Source organism: Lygodium microphyllum, chromosome 16, assembly GCF_053477565.2.
Source record: "Lygodium microphyllum isolate KBCC chromosome 16, Lygodium_microphyllum_v1.1.10, whole genome shotgun sequence".
Classification (NCBI taxonomy): domain Eukaryota; kingdom Viridiplantae; phylum Streptophyta; class Polypodiopsida; order Schizaeales; family Lygodiaceae; genus Lygodium; species Lygodium microphyllum.
The window spans coordinates 63,235,036-63,241,035 of record NC_141150.1 but is presented as its reverse complement, the minus strand read 5'-3'; positions in this window follow the sequence as shown (position 1 = coordinate 63,241,035).

Below are 6,000 nucleotides of genomic sequence, written 5' to 3'. Positions count from 1 at the left end.
AAATTGCATGTCGCATTATTAGGCCATATCTTCTTCGCAATGAGTCATTATGGGAAGTGCTAAGAATCCATAGGAAAGTGCAAGGCATGAAATGATTCTTACGTTGCATAACTCTAGTTAATTATCGTTTTTCCAACTGCATAATTATTAGTAAAAGGCTGCTTGTTTTAGCATGAATCTTGTTCGCAAGTTATAAAATGATTAATTGGAACTAGGCTATAACCTAACTTATGCTTGATCTTAAACCGAAAAGTTAGGATTTGAAAATCAATTTTCGCATAGACAATAAACCATGTGGTTATGGAAATGATAGCGTGATGGGACCTAAAACGGGCCGGCACTAGCTCATGTACTAGCCGGACCTCTATCATGCGCTCAACAACCCCACGGCCCGCGGCTAGGAGCATGGATGACACATACATCAAACATTTCCTTCCTAAACATCTTGCGTTTGTATCACGTATCGTAGTCCAACTCTAACCCAATTAACACTCCTCAGAGGGAGTCCCAACACATTGCCAAATAGCATGAAGTACAAGCATAGGAGGTCCTCCCACGGGGCTGACTGCCGCTACCTCACTGCGACTCTCCTACACCTTGGGGATTGGCCCCTCGATGCGTCGCTAAACATATATAACACAATATCACACATAGTTCTCTCAAGGTACCAATTATTCGTATCCAGGAATGTACCATACCTCACTTTACTTTCCCCTTAGACCCAACGCCTAGCCTACAACTTGGGACAACCTTACTCACTCAACGTTGGTCACAATCTAGAGAATACAGGTGCTATGCATCCAGGAGGTAGTGTCTGATACCTTTTATCATTTTATACTTTATGCAAATTGTGAATGTCCACGTGCTCAAACAAAGAAAAATCAACATTGTGCTTAGTTCAAAAGCATTCTTTCAATGATTTTGACTATCGCTCGTATGCGGCGTTACATGAACCTAGCACCGAGAAACCCTCGTGCTACTAGGTCCTTAATTTTTAATTATCGACCAACCTAAATGGTATGCAAAAAAACCAGCAAGATTTTCATCATTTCATTCAGCATTTAAACACCTTTTTCATTCTCTTTACCCCCTCATCCGTTTAGGTTGTGCATTATTGATCGGTTTAGGGTTCATTTCCATATTTTTATTGTATAAAAAGCAATAAAAACTCACTAGAACATAAATGTAGGGCTGAATTGAGGCTAAACCTCATACTTCAGACCCCCCATACATCCACAAACATGAATCTTATTTTTCCTTAATTTTCGACACTCAAAATCCATTTTTCCCTTATTTTTCTCTATTTTTCTCTATTTTTCTTGTATTTTTTGCAATATTAAATAACTAAAAATACAAAATGAGTTGTGGGTTGTGGCCCTTAGGTTCATTTGCAGCAAAAACACAAATTTAGTTGGTGTGTCCTATTATATTTTCCATTTATATACCAAAAACACCCAATTTTTCCATATTTCATGTGTTTTACGGGTTTTACACCATTAATTTCATTCACAACACTTATGATTTTCTGATTTTCTGATTTTCTGAGCATAAACTTATCAAACTCATAGCAAACAACAACATAATGCATAATCATCCCATGGGAACAAATATTCATGAAGCAAATTGCATAAAACATCAATTTCCTTTGTAAAAATTAAATTACCGTTCTTTGTGGGTTGCGGGTTTTTTTTTTCCATGTCTCGGGACTGATTTCCAGCAACCATTAATGCTCATGACAGTCCACAATCAGCAATATTCATTCCTCTTGAACTACGGAGCAATTCGGTCTTCATTGGACAAGCATCCGTCATCCATTCTTCTTCTTCTTCTTCACCACATGAATCTGCCCTTAGAAGAGAGAGAGGGAGGAGAGAGAAAGACTGAAATCGGAGATCTTCATAGAGACCGCCGTTGGAGGAGCGAAGCACGGCGATATGACCAGCAGGCAGAGGGGAATGAGGGGCAGTGATCATTTGCAGGGATTGTTTTGAGGTTGCATCTTCCCCCTCCATCCATCAAGCGCAAATTTCGGAGCATTCCTGGCTTGTTCTTCTCCTCTCTCTCTCCACGATTTTCTCCCAACATTTCATGTGACATTTCATTCTTGGGCTCCCAAGGGTCACTTACTCATTTGGCCAAACTTTTGTCCACCTCTTCGCATCTTGCCCAGTTTCTTGGTCATTTCCCCGTCCGGACTTCGAATTGAGCTCTGAAAAATCCTGGGCGTTCGGCTCGACATCTTGCATTGGCTGGTAACTCGTGTCAACCCGCACGATAGTCTGAAAAATTATGAAAAATCAACAAGTGTCGCTCGGGCGCCTTTAAAGCACTTTGACTCTTGAAATCGCCGCCGCCTTCGACGTTGAATATTTTTCCCTTGATATTCGTAATTTTTGGCTATTTTTAAGCACTTCTTGGCACCAAAATTCCACTCTCATAGCGTAATTATCTTCAAGAATTAAACAAGTTGGCTTAAACCTAAACACCTAAAAAACCGCAAAGGGACTCGTTTAGGAAGAGTTAATTTAATTCCAAAAAAACTAACTAGGATTTAACACGTGACCTAGTCGCTCGTATGGTCAAGGCTGAAACTCCTATACCCTAAATACTTGCCCACATTCACGGAATGTAGGGATAGTAGGACATTCTTGCGAGAAGTGATCTAGGGTGTCCCTAAGAATCTTTCGCTAAAAAGATGGAACTTGGAGCCCTAGGACTGGCAATGTCAGCCTAATGTAATCAAGAACAGATTGTTTCGTGACTCCATTTGATAGGTAAAATAGTCCCATAGTTTGATGCGACACTTGTGCAACAAGTGTAGAGTCATATGATCTTGTGATTAGATCACAAGGGAATGCCCAATTCTCGGAATGAGGTTGGCAGATTCTTACGCAAGTTATCTTGCAAGAGGATGAATAATCGTCCTAATATAGTATCTTTCTTGGGTAAAGATAATTGCTTGAAAGCAAGAGACCAACCAATAAATTGGAATAACATATGAACTTAAGGTATTGACCAAGTCGGGTTAATAGGGTACGGCCCTAACCCAGGATATAGGGGATCTTGCCAAGCCGCAATGGATCCCGGATCGGGTGCTGAATGCATTCGGAAAGAAGGATTCACTCCTTAGTAGTTGGCCAATAATAAACAACCAATGGAAATGTTTGTGGTTGTTACAGATTTAAGAGCACTATTTTGCTTTGTTTGATCAAAGAATTAAAGGATAAATGGATATCTAATGCTTTAGGTTGAAGGCCTGAAGGGAGAGGCAGCTTCAGTTACCCTCGACTGCTTGCGTGACCCTAACCAAGGGGGTTGTTAACCGCGCCGCGAAGGTGGACCGAACCCACCATGAAAGGTCTCTCTGTTAAGCGCTACTTGGAGCAAGAGGACGCTTGGGTGCCAGGGGGGACTCTGGCCATAGATCCCTTGCCTTTCGGGCCTTGCACAAGAGGCTAACGTGACTCGGGATTGGATCTCGAGGCCCGTATACTAGTCTACGGGCGGAATCTTGGATTAGTGATCCCTGTGGATTGTTGGATAGCCTTCGGGCGGATTGTGGATAAGCCTACGGGTTGGACTTTATGTATTTCAAAGATAAATATGATAACCTGTTAAAAAGGAACTTGTTTGACATTGCTTTTCTATGTCAACAAGTGATATGATTACATGAAGGAACCAGTGCCTAACGGGCTAATTAAGGAAGCTGATTGATACATGTCCAACTAAATGTATTAGGTAATTAAATAAATAAAACAACCTAAGGAAAGTGCGGTTGATGTGGCCATAGGTCCGCCTGTCCTATGGATGGGTGGTCCCGGTTGGCCGAGAACTTTTCTCAAATCACGATGGACAGCCAGGAAGATCGTTCAAAAGAGCACGAACAACAAGAGCGTTGACCTAGAGTTGTAACTAATCCCGATTTACGCTGTTTTAGGGGAACGGAATGGGACTATGCCTTATGGCAGAGAGGTTGAGCTTGGCATCCCTCTCGTTTCCCATTCTCCTTGAACCAAGTGCAGCGTGAATCCGCTTTAGACCTGGCGTTTCTGCGTAAAGTAGTTCTCTTGGGTTCGACGCTAGTTGCCATTAGCAAATGACCAATAAGAAAAATCCTAATTCAGGTCGGCGGTCCTAAGTGGGAATGGCCGGAATACTTCTGCTACATGGTAGATATGGAAAGCTCTAGATTGCAAACCCCGTAACATTCCATGGGAGTATCGGGCGAAGCTTTCTAGACATCCTTTTCGATGGACTGCCAAGACGTGTCATGAAGATAACAGGTGGACACGTTACATGAATACATTGAAGAAAGGGAAGATGTCTATCAATGAGTATGCACTAAAGGTAAGGAGCATTGCAGATGCCTTAGCAGCGATTGATGCAATGCCTGATGATGATGATTTGGTGTCGTCTACCTTGGGTGGACTTAACAATGAAAAGGCTTAGAAGTCTTTTGTAACTTTCATATATGTCAAAAAGCCATTTCCAGATTTTGATGAGTTGGTCTCCCTTATGATCACTGAAGAGATCAACATGCAGAGTGAGACATCTGAAAAAAGTGGCGAACAGGTCCAAGCTTTCTACTCCAGTTCAGGAAGGGGATGTGGTAGGTCCTCTTCAAGAGGTCATGGTACAAGACGTGGTAGTGACAACCAATAAAACAGATTGAATAAGCAATTTGGCGATATGCAGGTCAGGAGGTCATAGTAACTTTAGAGGCAGGGGGAGCTTTAGAGAAAGAGATGGATGGCATAACAGAGGTTCTAACAACTCTGGTATTGTGTGTCACTATTGTGGCAAAATAGGTCATATTTTAGCCCAATGTTATGCTAAGAAAGATGATATTCACAGTGGTAAGTTGCAGCAAGGAAACTATGTATCGTTTTCACGACAGAATGAAGACAAAAATGAACGTCTGTTTGTTATGCAGCATATGCTGAATGCTGTTACAGGAAAGGAAACACATGATGATGTTTGGTATGTTGATTCAGGTGCATCCAATCATATGACCAGCCATGCAGAATGGTTTGGAGAGATGCAAGATTTGCAAAATACAGGTTATGTGCAGACGGGTGATGATTCATGCCACCCAATTTCACACATTAGAAAAGTTCCCTTGTCCTTGCATGATGGTAAGACAAAGAGTCTTTCAGATGTATTACATGTGCCATCTATTACAAAGAACTTGGTGTCAGTCGGTCGGATGGTAGAGCAAGGGTTGTAAGTCAGATTTAATGCAAAGGGCTGCTTTGTAGAAGACTTCAATGACAAGTGCAGGTTGGTTGCAAAGGGAAGTAGAGTTGGACATGTGTTTACTCTGGATGTTGGAATTCCTACTATGAATGTTGCTATGTATGCTAAAGGAAAAGGTGTTGTTGCAAATATTGAAATTTGGCACAAACTCATTGGACATGCAAATATACAATGGCTGAAATTAATGCAATCCAAAGGGTTGGTTACAGATTTGCCTACATTTAGAATTGCAAAATTTCATAAGGTATGCGAAGCATGTCAGTTTGGTAAGCAGATAAGACAACCCTTTTCACATGAGAGAGATGTAAGCATAAATATCCTTGATGTTGTGCATACATATATTTGGGGGCCTACACAAAATGTATCTCTTGGAGGCAGTTCATACTTTGTCACATTCATTGATGATTATTCTAGAAAGCTGTGGGTATATTTTATGAAGGAAAAGAGTGAAGCGTTTGAGCACTTTAGAACTTTCAAGGCTGCAGTTGAAAGAGAAACACGCTTGAAAGTAAAGTGCTTGAGGTCAAATGGAGGGGGAAAGTACCTCTCGAATAAGTTCAGTGATTTTCTAAGGTCTCATGGGATAAAGAGACAGTTCACATGCATGTATACCCCATAGAAAAATGGGGTTGCAGAAAGGAAAAACAAGCATATTGCAGAAGTTGCACGCGCCTTGATGGCTGAAAAGAATATGCCTAAGCATTTTTTGTCTGAGGTTGTTCATACTGTTGTTTATATTATGAA